This window comes from Trachypithecus francoisi, unplaced genomic scaffold (genome assembly GCF_009764315.1).
Source record: "Trachypithecus francoisi isolate TF-2019V2 unplaced genomic scaffold, Tfra_2.0 Lachesis_group0, whole genome shotgun sequence".
Lineage (NCBI taxonomy): Eukaryota > Metazoa > Chordata > Mammalia > Primates > Cercopithecidae > Trachypithecus > Trachypithecus francoisi.
In genome coordinates, this window is record NW_022681453.1 from 19,351,297 (window position 1) to 19,369,904 (window position 18,608).

At 47.4% G+C, this 18,608-nt stretch overlaps 1 protein-coding gene across 4 annotated transcripts in view; it reads right to left on the minus strand.

Moving 5' to 3' along the window:
• The window catches only part of DCAF1 (DDB1 and CUL4 associated factor 1), a 120,264-nt gene extending 102,587 nt beyond the window's left edge, over window positions 1-17,677 (minus strand). Inside the window, exons 1-2 of one of the 4 annotated variants that reach the window (XM_033208923.1) lie at window positions 12,009-12,153; window positions 9,551-9,597 (exon numbers count right to left, since the gene is read on the minus strand). The gene's annotated coding sequence lies outside the window, so the exon portion shown is untranslated. Of the gene's footprint in view, window positions 1-9,550; window positions 9,598-12,008; window positions 12,238-17,596 lie in introns of those variants that run through there. The other 3 variants (XM_033208933.1, XM_033208952.1, XM_033208942.1) reach the window with 3 other exon arrangements.
• Between the last annotated feature and the right edge of the window lie 931 nt (window positions 17,678-18,608).

Below are 18,608 nucleotides of genomic sequence, written 5' to 3' on the forward strand. Positions count from 1 at the left end.
TAATAAAATAAAAAATTTAAAAAAAAAGAAAAAAATACTCAATTCAAATGCCTAAAAAACAAAAAATTGATATAATGTGAGTATATTTCTAGATTTTGTATTTTGTTGTACACATGCATACATGTGTCTGTCTTTATAAAAATAGCACAATGTTACTTGATTACTGTAGCTTTATATTAAATTTTAGGCCGGGCGCGGTGGCTCAAGCCTGTAATCCCAGCACTCTGGGAGGCCGAGACAGGCGGATCACGAGGTCAGGAGATCGAGACCATCCTGGCTAACACGGTGAAACCCCGTCTCTACTAAAAATACAAAAAACTAGCCGGGCGAGGTGGCGGGCGCCTATAGTCCCAGCTACTCCGGAGGCTGAGGCAGGAGAACGGCGTGAACCCGGGAGGCGGAGTTTGCAGTGAGCTGAGATCCGGCCACTGCACTCCAGCCTGGGCGACAGAGCAAGACTCCGTCTCAAAAAAAATAAATAAATAAATAAATAAATAAATTTTAAAATCCTCAAAAAAAAAAAATTATCCGGGGGTGGTGGTGTGCGCCTGTCATCCCAGCTACTCAGGAGGCTGAGGCAGAATTGCTTGAACCTGGGAGGCAGAGGTTGCAGTGAGCCGAGATCATACCACTGCATTCCAGCCTGGGCAACAGAGTGAGACTCCATCTCAGCGCAAGGGGGCAGGGGGGAAGGTAACACTCAATAAACTAGGAACAGAAGAGACCTTCTACAACATGATAAAGGGGATTATGAACAACCCACAACTAACATTATACTCAACGGTGAAAGACTGAAAACTTGGCCCCAAAAATCAGAAACAAGACAAGAATGTCTGCCTTTGCCACTTCTACTAAAACACTGTACTGGAGTCCTTGGCCTGGCGTGGTGACTCACACCTGTAATCCCAGCACTTTGGGAGGCCGAGGCAGGCGGATCACTTGAGACTAGGAGTTTGAGACCAGCCTGGCCAACATGGTGAAATCTCGTCTCCAATAAAAATATAAAATTAGCAGGGTATGATGGGGCACACCTGTAATCCCAGATCATGAGGCTGAGGCATGAGAATTGCTTGAACTGAAGAGGCAGACATTGCAATGAGCCACAATTGTGCCACTGCAGTCCAGCCTGGGCAAAAGAGTGAGACTCCGTCTCAAAAAACAAAACAAAAAAACTACACTCTACTAGGGTCCTAGCCAGAGTAATTAGGCAAGAAAAAGAAATATAGGCTAGGCACGGTGGCTCATGCCTGTAATCTCAGAACTTTGGAAGGCCAAAGCGGGTGGATCATTGTGGTCAGGAGTTCAAGATCAGCCTGGCCAACATGGTAAAACCCCGTCTATACTAAAATTACAAAAATTAGCTGGGCATGGTGGTGTGCACCCGTAATTGCCAGCTACGGGGGAGGCTGAGGCAGGAGAATGGCTTGAACCCAGGAGCGGACGGAGGTTGCAGTAAGCCGAGATTGCACCCCTGCAATCCAGCCCAGGTGACAGGCAAGACTCAGTCTCAAAAGAAAAAAAAAAAAAAGTCTGTATGTGTCTCTGTATGTGTGTGTGTGTGTGTGTGAACGGTATTCCAAGTGGAAAAGAAAGAAGTAAAATTATCTTTATTCCCAGATGACATAATCCATATACAGAAAATCCTGAAGAATCCACATAAAAATTATTAGAATAAATGAATTCAGCAAAGTTGTAGGGTACGAGAGCAAAAATCAATTGTACTGCTAAACACTAGCCAAGAACAATATGAAAGTAAATAAAGAGAACAGGCCCGGTGCTGTGGCTCAAGCCAGTAATCCCAACACTTTGGGAGGCCGAGACGGGCGGATCACAAGGTCAGGAGATCGAGACCATCCTGGCTAACCCAGTGAAACCCCGTCTCTACTAAAAAATACAAAAACTAGCCGGGCGAGGTGGCGGGCGCCTGTGGTCCCAGCTACTCGGGAGGCTGAGCAGGAGAATGGCGTAAACCCGGGAGGCGGAGCTTGCAGTGAGCTGAGATCACGCCACCGCACTCCAGCCTGGGCAACAGAGCGAGACTCTGTCTCAAAAAATAAAAAAAATTAAAAAAAATAAAGAGAACAATTTCATTTACAATAGCACCAAAAATATACAAAATAGTTAGAAACAAATTTAATTTAAAAGGCACAAGGCCGGGAAGGTTGGCTCACACCTGTTAATCCCAGAACTTTAGGAGGCCAAGGTGGGTGGATTGCTCGAGCTCAGGAATTCAAGTCCAGCTGGGGCAACATGGCAAAACCTAGTCTTTACAAAAAAGGCAAAAAATTAGCCAGGCATGGTACGAAACTGTATGAGGTGTGCACCTGTACTCCCAGCTACTCGGCAGGCTGAGGTGGGAGAATCACCTGAGCCCAGAAAGTTGAGGCTGCAGTGAGCCAAGATCATACCACTGCACTCTAGCATGGAAGACACAGTGGGACCCTGTCTCGACAACAAAAAAGGCACAAACACAAGACTTGTATACTGAAAACTACAAAACATTGCTGGAGTCAATTCATGATGACCTAAATTTTAAATAACTTAAATAAACAAAAAGATATCCTGTGTTCACGGATTAGAAAGCTTAGTATCAAGATGGTAATACACTACAACGTGGTCTACAAATTAAATGCAATCGCTATCAAAATCCCAGTGACAGAACAGGCTTGGTGGCTCACACCTGTAATCCCAGCACTTTGGGAGACCAAGGCAGGTGGATCATGAGGTCAAGAGATCGAGACCATTCTGGGCAATATGGTGAAACCCCATCTCTAGTAAAAATAAAAAAATTAGCTGGGTGTGTTGGTATGTACCTGTAATCCCAGCTACTCGGGAGGCTGAGACAGGAGAATCACTTGAACCCAGGAGACAGAGGCTGCAGTGAGCCAAGATTGTGTCACTGCACTCCAGCAAAGCAACAGACTGAGACTCCTTCTCAAAAAAAAAAAAAAGTTGGAAAAAATCACACTTCTGATTTCAAAACTTGCTACAAAACTATAGTAAATGGAATAGCATGGCACTGACATAAGGATCAACGTATAGACAAATACAATAGAATTGATAATCCAGCAATAAGCACTCACATTTATGATCAATTTTCTTTTTTTTTTTTTGAGACGGAGTCTTGCTCTGTCACCCAGGCTGGAGTGCAGTGGCCGGATCTCAGCTCACTGCAAGCCCCGCCTCCTGGGTTTACGCCATTCTCCTGCCTCAACCTCCCGAGTAGCTGGGACTACAGGCGCCCGCCACCTCGCCCGGCTAGTTTTTTGTATTTTTTAGTAGAGACGGGGTTTCACCGTGTTAGTCAGGATGGTCTCGATCTCCTGACCTCGTGATCCGCCCGTCTCGGTCTCCCAAAGTGCTGGGATTACAGGCTTGAGCCACCGCGCCCGGCCATGATCAATTTTCAATAAGGGTACCAAGACCATTCAACAGGAAAAAAGTATTTTCAATAAGTAATGCTGCCCGGGCACAGTGGCTCATGCCTGTAATCCCAGCACTTTGGGAGGCCAAGACAGGCAGATCACTTGAGCAGGAGTTCGAGACCAGACTGGCCAACATGGTGAAACCCCACCTCTACTAAAATACAAAAATTAGCCGGGGGGTGGTGGTGCACGTGTAACCCCAGCTACGCACGGGGCTGAGGCAGGAGCACTGCTTGAAGCCAGGAGGCTGAGGTTGCGGTGAGCCGAGATAGAGCCACTGCCCTCCAGCCTGGGCGACAGAGCGAGACTCTGTCTCAAAAAAAAAAAAAAAAAAAAACCACACAAAAAAGTACTGATGAGGCTGGGCGCGGTGGCTCAAGCCTGTAATCCCAGCATTGTGGGAGGCTGAGGTGGGCAGATCAGGAGGTCAGGAGATCGAGACCATCCTGGCCAACATGGTGAAACCTCATCTCCACTAAAATACAAAAAATTAGTCAGGTGTGGTGGCACACGCCTGTAGTCCCAGCTACTAGGGGGGCTGAGGGAGGGGAATCGCTTGAATCTGGGAGGCAGAGGTTGCAGTGAGCTGAGACTGTGCCACTGGACTACAGTCTGGTGACAGAGCAAGACTCGTCTAAAAAAAAAAAAAATAGTGCTGAGACAATTGGATATTATCACACAAAACAGTGAAGCTGGATCTTTGCCTCACAGTATATGCAAAAATGGACCAAGTGCTTTGGCTCATGCCTATAATCCCAACACTTTAGCCAGATCACCTGAGGTCAGGAGTTTGAGACAAGCATGGCCAACAAGTTGAAACTCATCTCTACTAAAAATACAAAAAATAGTCGGGCATGGTGGAGGACACCTGTAATCCCAGCTACTCAGGAGGCTGAGGCAGGAGAATCACTTGAACTCGGAGGGGACAGAGGTTGCCCACTGCACACCAGCCTGGGCAAAAGGGTGAGACTCTGTCTTAAAAAAAAAAAAAAAAAAAGAACGGCCAAGAAACACATGAAAGATACTCAACATCAGTCACTAGGGAACTGCAAATCAAAACCACAATGAGATATCACCTCTCACCTACTAAGATGACTATAGTTTAAGAAATGAGAAAATATAAGCATTGGCAAGCATGTGAAGAAACTGGAACACATATTGCTGGTAGAAATGTAAGAGTACTAGTAGTTATAAAAAACAGTTTGGGACTGTCTCAAAAAGTTGTAGAGTTTTTTTTTTACGTCACATGTAGAATTACTATACGACCCAGCAATTTCACTACTAGATATATACCCAAAAGAACTGAAAACAGGGCTGGGTGTGGTAGCTCACACCTGTAATCCCAGCACTTTGGGAGGCTGAGGTGGGCAGATTACCTAAGGTCAGGAGTTCGAGACCAGCCTCACCAACATGGAGAAACCCCATCTCTACTAAAAATACAAAATTAACCAGGCATGGTGGCACATGCCTGTAATCCCAGCTACTGCGGAGGCTGAGGCAGGAGAATTGCTTGAACTCAGGAGGCAGAGGTTGAAGTGAACCAAGGTCACACCACTGCACTCCAGCCTGGGTGACAGAGACAGATTCCGTCTCGTTAATTAAAAAAAAAAAAAAACCTTGAAATAGGTAAACCAATATATAGAAAGCTAACTAGTAGTTGCCAAGGGCTTGAAGAAGGGGGAAAATGGGTAGTGACTGCTAACGGGTATGAGGTTTCCTTTTAAGGTGATTAAAAACATTCTAGAACTAGAAAGAGATAACAGTTGCACAACACTGTGAATCTACAAATGCCACTGATTTGTACACTTCAAAATAGGTAGTGGTTAATTTTACGCTATGTAAATATACCACAATTTTTTAATGAGAAAAGAAATGATCCAGAAGAGACTGCTTCTTACATAATTTAAGCAGTTAGCTTACTAGAGCACATAAAGACATGATTTTTAAAAAAACACTACCTCTAATAAAGATGAATTCAAGGGCATTAAAACACTAAAATTTTATATTTTTTAAATTTTTTAATTTTTAGTATTTTGTAGAGACAGGGTCTTGCTATGTTGCCCAGGCTGATCTCAAATTGCTGGGCTCAAGCAACCCTCTCCACTTGGCCTTCCAAATTACTAGGATTGTACACATGAGCCACCATGCTGGTCTAAAACACCAAAATTTTAGAGTTCAACTTAGAAACATATATACTTCTGGTATCATTTTCAGAACTTCCAACTAATCTACGCCTGAAGATAATTATAACTTTGGGAATAAGGCCAGGCGTGGTGGCTCACGCCTGTAATCCCAGCACTTTGGGAGGCTGAGGTGGGCAGATTACCTAAGGTCAGGAGTTCGAGACCAGCCTCACCAACATGGAGAAACCCCATCTCTACTAAAAATACAAAATTAACCAGGCATGGTGGCACATGCCTGTAATCCCAGCTACTGCGGAGGCTGAGGCAGGAGAATTGCTTGAACTCAGGAGGCAGAGGTTGAAGTGAACCAAGGTCACACCACTGCACTCCAGCCTGGGCTACAAGAGCAAAACTCTATCTCAGGAGAAAAAAAAAAAAAAAGGAATTCAAACAAAGACTTATACACAAATGTTCAGGGTAGCATTCTTCACAATAGCCAAAAAGTAGAAACCAACCAAAAAGTCCATCACCAGATGAACAGATAAACAAAATGTGGTATATTCATACAATGGAATATTCAGCCATAGAAATGAATGAAGTAGTAACATGCTACAGATGTGGAAAAACCTTGAAATCAGTAAGTGAAAGAAACCAGACACAAAAGGGCATATATTGTATGATTCTATTAATATAAAACACTGAAGGCTGGGCGCAGTGGCTCATGCCTGTAACCCAGCACTTTTGGAGGCCAAGGTGAGTGGATCACGAGGTCCAGAGTTCGAGACCAGCCTGGTAAAGATGGTGAAACCCCATCTCTACTAAAAGTACAAAAATTAGCCAGGCGTGGTGGTGTGTGCCTGTAGTCCCAGCTACTCAGGAGGCTGAGGCAGAAGCATCGCTTGAACCCGGGAGGTGGAGGTTGCAGTGAGCCAAGATCGCGCCACTGCACTCCAGCCTGGGTGACAGAGACAGATTCCGTCTCGTTAATTAAAAAAAAAAAAAAAAAAAAACCTTGAAATAGGTAAACCAATATATAGAAAGCTAACTAGTAGTTGCCAAGGGCTTGAAGAAGGGGGAAAATGGGTAGTGACTGCTAAACGGGTATGAGGTTTCCTTTTAAGGTGATTAAAAACATTCTAGAACTAGAAAGAGATAACAGTTGCACAACACTGTGAATCTACAAATGCCACTGATTTGTACACTTCAAAATAGGTAGTGGTTAATTTTACGCTATGTAAATATACCACAATTTTTTAATGAGAAAAGAAATGATCCAGAAGAGACTGCTTCTTACATAATTTAAGCAGTTAGCTTACTAGAGCACATAAAGACATGATTTTTAAAAAAACACTACCTCTAATAAAGATGAATTCAAGGGCATTAAAACACTAAAATTTTATATTTTTTAAATTTTTTAATTTTTAGTATTTTGTAGAGACAGGGTCTTGCTATGTTGCCCAGGCTGATCTCAAATTGCTGGGCTCAAGCAACCCTCTCCACTTGGCCTTCCAAATTACTAGGATTGTACACATGAGCCACCATGCCTGGTCTAAAACACCAAAATTTTAGAGTTCAACTTAGAAACATATATACTTCTGGTATCATTTTCAGAACTTCCAACTAATCTACGCCTGAAGATAATTATAACTTTGGGAATAAGGCCAGGCGTGGTGGCTCACGCCTGTAATCCCAGCACTTTGGGAGGCTGAGGTGCGGATCACGAGGTCAGGAGATCGAGACCATCCTGGCTAACATGGTGAAACCCCATTTCTACTAAAAATACAAAAAATTAGCCGGGCGCAGTGGCAGGAGCCTGTAGTCCCAGCTACTCAGGAGGCTGAGGCAGGAGAATGGCATGAACCCGGGAGGCACAGCTTGCAGTAAGCCGAGATCGCGACACTGTACTCCAGCCTGCGTGACAGAGCGAGACTCCATCTCAAAAAAAAAACCTTTGGGAATAATCATTTGCCCAAGGAAAATATAAACCTTAGTGAGACCTTGTCTCTATTATTTAAAAAAATAAATAAAAAATAGGCCAGGTGTGGTGGCTCACGCCTGTAATCCCTGCACTTTGGGAGGTCGATGTGGGTGGATCATCTGAGGTCAGGAGTTCGAGACCAGTCTGGACAACATGATGAAACCCCGTCTCTACTAAAAATATAAAAAATTAGCTAGACGTGGTGGCAGGCGCCTGTATTCCCAGCTACTCAGGAGGCTGAGGCAGGAGAATCGCTTGAACCCAGGAGGCAGAAGTTGCAGTGAGCCGAGATCGCACAACTGCACTCCAGCCTGGGTGACAAGAGCAAAACTCCATCTCAAGGCCGGGCGCCGTGGCTCAAGCCTGTAATCCCAGCACTTTGGGAGGCCGAGACGGGCGGATCACGAGGTCAGGAGATCGAGACCATCCTGGCTAACACGGTGAAACCCCGTCTCTACTAAAAAAATACAAAAAATTAGCCGGGCGAGATGGCGGGCGCCTGTAGTCCCAGCTACTCGGGAGGCTGAGGCGAGAGAATGGCGTAAACCCAGGAGGCGGAGCTTGCAGTGAGCTGAGATCTGGCCACTGCACTCCAGCCTGGGCGACAGAGCGAGACTCCGTCTCAAAAAAAAAAAAAAAAAAAAAAAAACTCCATCTCAAAAAAATATTAATAATAATAAAGAATAAAAAAATATAAAGGCAAGGCGTGGTGGCTCACATTTGTAATGCCAGCACTTTGGGAGGCTGAGGTGGGAGGATCACTTGAGCCCAGGGGTTTGAGACCAACCTGGGTAACAGTGAGACCTTGTCTCTATTATTTAAATACATAAATAAAGGAAAATATAAACTTATAACAGACTTAATAATAGCAATGTGAATTAATTTAGTATCAATGAAAGCAGTCAGCAACTGGGTGTGGTGGCTCACACCTGTAATCCCAGCACTTTGGAAAAACTAGGTGGGCAGATCGCTTGAGCCCAGGAGTTTGAGACCAGCCTGGGCAACACATGGTGAAATCCTGCCTCTATGAAAAAAATTTAAACATTAGTAATAGTAGTACCTACTTCAGTGTTTGTTTTTTGTTTTTTTTTGTTTTGTGAGACGGAATCTCACTCTGTTGCCCAGGTTGGAGTGCAGGGGCACGATCTTGGCTCACTGCAACCTGTAGTCCCAGCTACTCAGGGAGGCTAAAGCAAGAGAACTGCTTGAGCCTAGGAGGTGGAGGCTGCAGTGAGTCATGACTGCACCACTGTACTTCAGCCACAGCAAAAGTGCGAGACCTTGTCTCAAGAAAAAAAAAAAAAGGCTGGGCACGGTGGCTCATGCCTGTAATCCCAGCACTTTGGGAGGCCAAGGCAGGCGGATCACCTGAGGCTGGGAGTTTGAGACCAGCCTGACCAACATGAAGAAACCCCGTTTCTACTAAAAATACAAAATTAGGCCGGGCACAGTGGCTCACGCCTGGTAATCCCAGCACTTTGGGAGGCCGAGGCCGGTGGATCACAAGGTCAGGAATTCAAGACCAGCCTGGCCAACATGGTGAAACTGCGTCTCTACTAAAAATACAAAAAAAATTAGCCGGGCATGGTGGCACGCGCCTGTAATCCCAGCTACTCAGGAGACTGAGGCAGGAGAATGACTTGAACCGGGGAGGCAGAGGTTGTGGGGAGCCGAGATCGCACCACTACACTCCAGCTTGGGCAACAAGAGCAAAAAAACAGTCATCTTCACCTTGTTATGCCCAAGACCGTGAGGGTGCATTACTCAAGTTCTTGAGTTCTTTAAGTGCTATGAAGAAATGATGGTCTGTCCAATGGTGACACGATAGTTACCAATTAGTGAGTATCTAGTATGGAACAGACATTGAGCTAAGTAATTTACTATACTTACATTATTCTAAATTTTCACAACCATCCTACCCTTTTTTATACATGAAGAAACAAGCTCAGAGAGGTCCCCAAGACCAGCTAGTACTAGGTAGAAAAAGGATTTCAAGGATTCAAATCCCAATTCTGCTGACATACCTGTGAAGTCTTGGTTATTTAACTTCTCCAAATCTCAATTTCCTTATCTGTAAGATGGAAACAGTTGTTGTGCGGGGTTAAATGACAATATTGTCCCCATGGTGGGATAATATAAAGCCTCAAGAAATACCTATGTAAAATTTCCTTATCCTAACAAGTGTCTGCTAGCGTATTCCACAAAATAAATACATAGATACCACACCAAAAACAGAAAAAACATGGCATAATATTAACAATTGTTTGCCGGGCACAATGGCTCATGCCTGTAATCCTAGCACTTTGGGAGACTGAAGTAGATGGATTACTTGAGGCCAAAGTTCAAGACCAGACTGGCCAAATGCAAATCCGCATCTCTACTAAAAATTAAAAAATTAGTCAGGCACGGTAGCACACACCTGTAATCCCTAGCTACTCCAGAGGCTGAGGCATGAGAATCACTTGAACCCAGGAGGCAGAGGTTGCAGTGAGCCGAGATTACGCCACTGCACTCCAGCCTGGGCAACAGGGCAAGACTCTGTCTCAAAAAAAAAAAAAAATTAAAAATTTGCCAGGCACAGTGGCTCAAGCCTATAATTCCAACACTTTGGGAGGCCAAGTCGGGAGGATTACTTGAGGTCAGTTGGGCAACATTTCGAGACACAGTCTACACAAAAATTTAAAAATTACCCAATCATGGTAGCCTGTGCCTGCAGTCCTAGTTACTCAGGAGGCTGAGGCAGCAGGCTCCTCTGAGTCCAGGAGTTAGAGGCTGCAATGAGTTATGATCACGCTCGAGACCATCCTGACTAACACACTGAAACCCTGTCTCTACTAAAAACACAAAAAATTAGCTGGGCGGAAGAGTTTGTAATCCCAGCTACTCAGGAGGCTGAGGCAGGAGAACGGCGTGAACCTAGGAGGCGGAGCTTGCAGTGAGCCGAGATCGCACCACTGCACCCCAGCCTGGGCGACAGAGGGAGACTCAGTCTCAAAAAAAAAAAAAGAGTTATGATCACACCACTGCACTCCAGCCTAGGCTACAGAGCAAGATCCTGTATTTTAAAAAAATAGTCCAGGTGTAGTGGCTCATGCCTGTAATTCCAACACTTTGGGAGGCTGACAAGGGAGGATCACTTGAGTTCAAGACCAGCCTGGGCAACACAGTAAGACTACTGTCTCTACAAAAAATAAATGAATAAAAAAAATTTGAAAACTGTATAATAGGCAGAACAGTAAAACACTGTACTCAGCAACTACCCAAGAGATACTAAGCAAAAAATGATTTCCTTGCATTCCCCAAATTCTCTATTATCTCAACATCCAAAAATATATACCTACTCAAAAATGAGTAACGAATAACTGCTATATAGAAAATCCAAATGTTCACATCATTAAGAAAAATACTAAATCGATTCCTAAAGTCTAAATATACACACTTACATAAACATTAAAGGTAAACTCCAGTAAGCTGGAAAAAGAAAATGCAGGATATTACCAATTAACCTCTCATTATGTACATTAACAATGCATTTTGAACAGGAAGATGCTACTAACATAAAAAATTAAAACGTGTAATTAAAGACTAATTAAAAGGCATCATCGAAAAAACAGGGTAAGGAAAAACCGAGACCAACATGACGTGGCCAAGGACGAGTCATTTGTGACTCAAAAATAACTTAATACAAACACTCCAAAACTATTTCCTCAACAAATGGAAAACCAGGGCGCTGCCACTGCAGTAAGAGGAAGCCAGACAGAAAACCGTCTAGGAAGTGAAGTTGTGAAGCAAACGCTTCTGAAACCCCAGCTGAAAACTATAAGCCCCGGAAACAGACTCCCGGGAAGTTTGGCGGGCACTCTGAGGTTTGACTCCAGGCTGCGAGACCCGCGCATCTCTTTCCAACCCTTCCCTTCTTCACGGGGATGAGAGGCGTGACCAGAAAGCTCCGCCCCCGTCGCAAGGTCCAAGAGCCGGGCGGGTGCAGGGAGAGGTGGCACGAGGCCGAGAGACGGGAGAGCCCGCCCAGGTGACTGGAGCTGGAGGCGGAGACACAGTCCGTGAAGGGGCCCGCCGTATAGTACGGAAGATGGAGCCCCCCAAGCCCGTACGGAACAGAGACTAGGAGGATTGGAAGGGAAAAGATGACAAGGTATATGAAATACGCCCCTCCCTCCAGGTAGGGGCGGACACACCCCGCCCCCCCACTCCGGGCGGAAGAGTTACTCTCGGGAAGCTTCTCGTGGGGAGTGGAGGAAAAACGTGGAGGCCCCGCCCCCGGGACAAGAATCAGGAGGAGGAAAAGTCCTGTCAGGCCCCGGGCCCAGCCTCCTGGCTGACCGGCCCGCCCCCTCCTCGCCGGCGGCCCAAGCAGGTGCCGCCCCTCCCCCAGCCCGGCGCCCACTCTGCCGCCCGGCTAGCCGAGCGCCCTGCTTCCTTGCGCCCCTCCCGTAGAGTCGCCTCCCTCCATTTCCCACTTACCGTCCGAGGCGGCTCCGCCACTGCCCCCCCCCCGACCCCGCCAGTGGCCACAGTTCACACACACAGCCTCAGGTCCCGCACTCACTCTTCACTCACACACACACACACACAGCGCGACCACTGCTCCACGCGGCCCACATATTATGCGTCACTCCCGCGCTACGTGCACCGCGCGCGCGCGCGCGCCTACTTGGCGCGAGGACAGTGAGCAAGGGGCGGGAGGAGAACGCCTGCACGATCCGAGGATAATCGAAGAGCCCCGGGGACGCCTGGGAAATGAAGTTCCACGTCTAGGGGCGGGCCCACCAGTCCCAATTGGCGCCTGAGCTCTTCGCCCCGCGCATTGACTTCTGGATTTGTAGTTTTTTTGCATAAATGCGAACTGCTGAGTACTCATTGGCTGCTTCGGAAGGCGGAAGTGAAAAGTGAGGGAGTCAATCCTTCCAAGACAGTACTATAATCGCCTGATGCTTTAGTGTCTTGTTCTGACCTGTGTGCGCAAAGAGCCTGTGTTTTATTCGGCCATTTGCCTCATCTTACCTAGAACATACCGTGATCTAAGAAAATATTTTCTCATAAACATATCAGAAATCGCAGCACTCATTAAAACAGAAGGCACTAGTTGTTTTTTATTTGTTTGTTTGTTTTGAGACAGAGCCTCGCTCTGTTGCCCAGGCTGGAGTGCAGTGAGGATCTCAGCTCACTGTGACCTCCGCCTCCCGGGCTCAAACAGTCCTCCCACCTCAGCCTCCAGCTGAGACTGCAGGTGCATGCCACGACACCCAGCTAATTTTTATTTTTGTTTTGTGTGTGTGTGTTTGGTAGAGACATGGTTTCGCCATATTGGCCAGGCTGGTCTAGAACTCCTGGGCTGAAGTGGTCCACCCACCGGGGCCTCCCAGCCTCTTTGTTCTCCATTCTTTTTTTTTTCTTTTTTTTTTTTATTTTTGAAACAGGGCCTCGCTCTGTCACCCACGCTGGGGTGCAATGGCGCAATCACAGCTCGCTACAGCCTCAACCTCCTGGGCTCAAGCTGTCTTCCCACCTCAGTCTCCCAAGTAGCTGGGACTACGGGTGTGCACCACCACACCCAGCTAATTTTTTTAAATTTTTGTAGAGACGAGGTCCCACTGTGTTGTCCAGGTTGGTCTTGAATTTCTAGGCTCAAGTGATTCTCCTGCCTCAGCCCCCCAAAGTGTTGGGATTACAGGCATGAGCCACTGCGCCCAGCCTCTCTTTTTGTTCAAGACCTAGCCTGTAGGAATCAATAGATATTTATTGCCAGGTATTATACGTGCGGCAGAGAAGTGAAAAATCAAAAGCTCATAGATTGAGGCAGGACTGACCTCACAGGTCACTTAATTCAATTTCTTCATGTTGTTGGGAAAAATGAGGCCCAGAGGGAGTGAGTGACTTGCCCAGCATCACACAACCAATTAACAGCAGAACCAGAAGACTCCTTACTCTGACCAGCAGTCCCTTTTGCGGGACATAGAAGATAAACATGACTCCACATTTGAGGAGAATCTTGACCTGACAAGATCCTACCCAACCTTCAAGGCCTTACGCAGCTCATCATCTCTCTGGGAATGCTGAGCAAGTCTCCGTGCCTTTCCATGAGTCTTCACGGACAATACTGTCACATGAACACAAGACACAGCAAGCCTGCCACTATACTCAGTGTTCCACAGCTAGTAAGGAACCTGAATCCTGGGTCCCTTGGTTTCACTCCCCACTAGATCCCACTTCCCTCTTTCCAGAAAAGAGACCATCCTCCTTCTCTTAAATGTGTACTCTACTGTGTGCTGGGAGCGCCACAGACATGTCACCTCTCTTCACTTCTTTCTCCTGCGACAACACACAGCTCTCTTCTCTGTGCTTCTGGAACTTTGCCTCTATCAGTAATGGCCACTACTATTTCTTTCAACTTTAGAGCATGCTGGGCTCTGAGCCAAGTGTTCTAGCCACACTCTCTCATTTAACCCTCACTACCCTGCCACACACACAGGGAAGATATGGTTAATCACCTTTACAGATGAGAAATCTGAACCCAGAGAGGTAAATCAAGGAATGGAACCCACATGCCTTTCCTCCAGCATTCCTTCAGGTGACTTTCCTGGGCCATGAACCCAAAATGTATGGAGATGGGACATTTAAGCCTTAGATATCTCCCCTCTGTCTATGGTCTAGCCCGCCCAATGATGACTTTTCCACTGGCTGGGGTCCTAAAAGGCAGAGCCCTTAAGGGAGCTCAAGGCCCAGCTCACCAGCTCCTGGCACTGCCTCAGCCTGCCACCAGATGGCACTGCTTCATTTCAGAAACCCAACCTGGTCAGAGCGCTGTGGCTCACGCCTGTAATCCCAACACTTTGAGAGGCTGAGAATCTCTTGATCCCAGGAGTTCAAGACCAGCCTGGGCAACATAGAGAGACACCCCCCCCCCCCGCCCCGACTCCACTGTCTCTACAAAATATCTTAAAAATTGCCGGACGTGGTGGTGCATGCCTGTAGTCTCAGCTATTTATGAGGCTGACGTGGGAGGATTGCTTGAGCTTGGGAGGTTGAAGCTGCAGTGAGCTGTGATTGTGCTACTACACTCCAGCCTGGGTGACAGACATAAACGCTATCTCAAAAAAAATTTTTTTTCTTAATTTTTTTTAAAAACAGAAACCCAGCCTGGGGTCCTGGGTTGGTGATGGGAGCAAGAAGCATTAAGAAGGGGCTTTGGAGAAGCCAGGGCCTAGGAAGCAGGGGAAGCAGAGCAGGAGACAAACAGGGCCTGTCCAGCAGCCACACCCTCAGGATTCTGCACTCTTAACTCCTGCAGCCTCCTCTGCCCCTGCCAACACCTCCCCCTCCCCAACACACACACAGGCACACACCTGCAGGCACCTTCAAACATCTCCTTCCCACCTCTGGGAAGGGGAAGAGGTAGCACCCAGGCTTTCCCAACTGCTCACGCATTCCAAGTGTGCTTGGTGGCATATTTCACAGTTCAAGTATTACCCACATGTGCCAGATACACAAGCATGCACACTACACATTAGGCATCTAGTCCTCACAACAAATACTTTCACATCTAAGCATATGCACACACAAAGCTACAGACAATCCAGGCCCACACACCTGGCTTAGTTCTGGCACATGGGTCCTGCACCACTGGGAAGAGATTTATTGGCCTCGTTGGTAGGACATCTCTGGACTCCCTCTCACCTTGCTCTGCCTGTTCCACCCCCTGCTCCATAGTGTGCCCAAGAAAGAGGAAGCCCCATCTGAAAGAGTGAGGAGTGCTTTGGGGGCTGCCCAGCAGCAGAGAAAAGGCAAGAAGACCCCAACCCTGGCCCCAGGACCAAGGCCTACAGATAGGCATGCTCTACCTACTCCCACCTCCAAGCACGCCCACTCCCTGGCTAGGAAAATGGACAGCACCAAGCCCTCTGAGCTTCAAGCTTCTCCTTCATTCTCCTCCCTCTCCCGCTCCCATCCTTCTGTGAGCTTTTCACTCCCAGCACCTCCTTCTAGGCTTACCCAGGTGCTCCCACCAGCCCATCCTCACCCTGGTGCCACCCCACAACTCCTGTGCTTCCTCCAGCAATTCCCTGGGGCTGGGAAGTGAGGCCAGCTGTCTCATATCCACCCCTGCTCTCCTGTTGGCTAGACAAGACTGCTACTGCAAGGGTCCAGGAGTGTCACAGGAGCTACCAATTAGAGGCTCAAGACTACCAGGCTTTGGGAACACCAGCCTGGACAAAGAGGAAATCCCAATCATTCACTGGGTACCCTGCTCCTGCCTGATGGCCCCTATACCCCACCCCCATAAAATGAGGAGAGGGAACACCACAACATTTCCCAAAGGGTGTGTAATTATGTCTGATTACATCTACATCCACTACTCTCACTTTACAGAGAAAGAAACAGACTCCACAAAGTCAACAACTTAAGTGCCCACATCGACCAGTGGGCACAGGTAACAGGGAGATAAAAAAGCAAGCACACGGCCGGGCGCGGTGGCTCAAGCCTGTAATCCCAGCACTTTGGGAGGCCGAGACGGGCGGATCACGAGGTCAGGAGATCGAGACCATCCTGGCTAACACGGTGAAACCCCGTCTCTACTAAAAAAAAATACAAAAAAATTAGCCGGGCGAGATGGCGGGCGCCTGTAGTCCCAGCTACTCGGGAGGCTGAGGCGAGAGAATGGCGTAAACCCGGGAGGCGGAGCTTGCAGTGAGCTGAGATCCGGCCACTGCACTCCAGCCTGGGCGACAGAGCGAGACTCCGTCTCAAAAAAAAAAAAAAAAAAAAAAAAAAAAAAAAAAAGCAAGCACACCTAGCCTCTTTTGCCTCAGGTTCCTAGGGTTGGAACTCCTTCCAGGAGGAAGAGTGGAGTCAACATTGGGATGAGAGTGTGTGTGTGTGTGTTGGCCTGGCCTCCAAGCTCTCAGAAGCCCCTGAATTTTTATTTATATATTTATTTATTTTCAGATGGAGCCTCACTCTGTCCCCAGGCTGGAGTGCAGTGAAGCAATCTCGTCTCACCGCAACCTCTGCATCCTGGGTTCAAGTGATTCTCCTGCCTCAGCCTCCTGAGTAGCTGGGATTACAGGTGCCTGCCACAAAGCCTGGCTAATTTTTGTATTTTTAGTAGAGATGGGGTTTCACCGTGTTGGCCAGGCTGATCTCGAACTCCTGACCTCAAGTGATCCACCCACCTTGGCTTCTCAAACTGCTGGGATGACAGGTGTGAACCACTGTGCTCTGGCCACCCCTGGATTTTTAGAAAGACCATTCTACAGGATTCAGGGATCTCTGGCCTGACCCATTTGAAGGTACTCTGGAGACTGCTGGGGCAGACCCTCATGATGACTCAGGTCAGAAAGAGTTTACCACTCTATCGGTTCTTTCATTTTAAGAGGGCCTGTGCCTGGCACGGTGGCTCATACCTGTAATTCCAGCACTTAGGGAGGCTGAGACAGGAGGATTGTTGAGCCTAAGAGTTCAAGACCAACCTGAGCAACATAGTGAGACCCTGTCTCTATAAAAAATAATAAAAATAAAAATAATTATTATGGCCAGGTGTGGTGGCTCATGCCATAATCCCAGCACTTCAGGGGAGCAAGGCAGGTGGATCACCTGAGGCCAAGAGTTCAAGACCAGCCTGGCCAACATGGCAAAATCCCATCTCTGCTAAAAAATTACAAAAATTAGCCAGGTGTGATGGTGCACAGGATCCCAGCTACTCAGGAGTCTGAGGCATGAGGATTGCTTGAACCCAGGAGCTGAGATCATGCTACTGCACTCCAGCCTATGCAAGAGAGCAAGATTCTGTCTTGAATAATAATAATAGCAATAAAATTAATAATAATTTTTTAAATTAAAAAAAGAGAAGGCCTAGAGAAGAATGGCTTTGTCGAATGGGACAAATTCAGAGGTCAGAGACTCACCCCGCCACCCGAAGTAAATACCTCTACCATGGGCCTATCCCTCTTGGAGATGTTGCCAGATACAACCTGGGATACCCAGTTAGGCTTGGGAGCCAAAATCATCAAGGAGGGGAGTTTCTAGATGTAGAGGGTGTCATGGGCTCTTACCGTGGGGAAGTTCTTCATCCCTTAGAGGTGGAGATGTCTCTCTATGAAAAGTCACATGATGTTCCTGAGGGGAGCCACCTCTGCCCTGCTCCTGCTTCACCAGGTCCAGGCTTCTCACAAGATAGCCTTTTGTGAAGTCACAAAGCTGGTTGCCTCCCCACAGGACCAGAGACCAGGACAACCAGGGACTAGTGGGCATGACTTTAGGGGAGAAAGGACTTCACAATAGCCTGTAGGCTCTAGAGAGGGGTGTGGAGTCTGGAGGGGCTCAGTGGACCAGCCTCAGGCTGTAGTGGGCGAGAAGGGTTATTGGAGACTCAGGATGGAATTAGTTTCTCATGTCTCAGTGATCGCCAAAAGACGAGAACAGCTGGGGCCTGTGCCTGTATTCCTTGACCATTGTCCTGTCCCTTGAGACCCTAGGGCTGGAGGAGGCCCCTGAGCCAGGGACCAGATCTTCTCTCCTCAGTGCCATCCCTCTGTGACCATCCACTTTCTTTTCTTTTCTTTTTTTTTTTTGAGATGGATTTTCACTCTTGTCGCCCAGGCTGGAGTGCAGTGGCATGATCTTGGCTTACTGAGATGTGCACCTCCCGGGTTCAAGCAATTTTCATGCCTCAGCCTCCCGAGTAGCTGAGATTACAGGTGCCTGCCACCACACCTGGCTAATTTTTGTATTTTTAGTAGAGACGGGGTTTCATCATGTTGGCCAGGCTGGTGTCGAACTCCTGACCTCAAACAATCCACCTGCCTTGGCCTCCCAAAATGCTGGGATTACAGGCATGAGCCACTGCACCTGGCCTGACCATCCATTTTCTACCTGTTTCCTGGGCAAGCACATGCTACCAAATTCTACTGCATTGAAAAGCAGCCCTGGTAGCCTTGGGGCACCCCTACCTGTTGGATTATGCAGAGGAAGAAGAGTGTCAAGAGAAGAAACTGGAGCACTCATTGCCCACTCTCTCCACAGGGTAGAGACTCCCACCTCCTGAAGAGGCAACCCAGGGGAGAA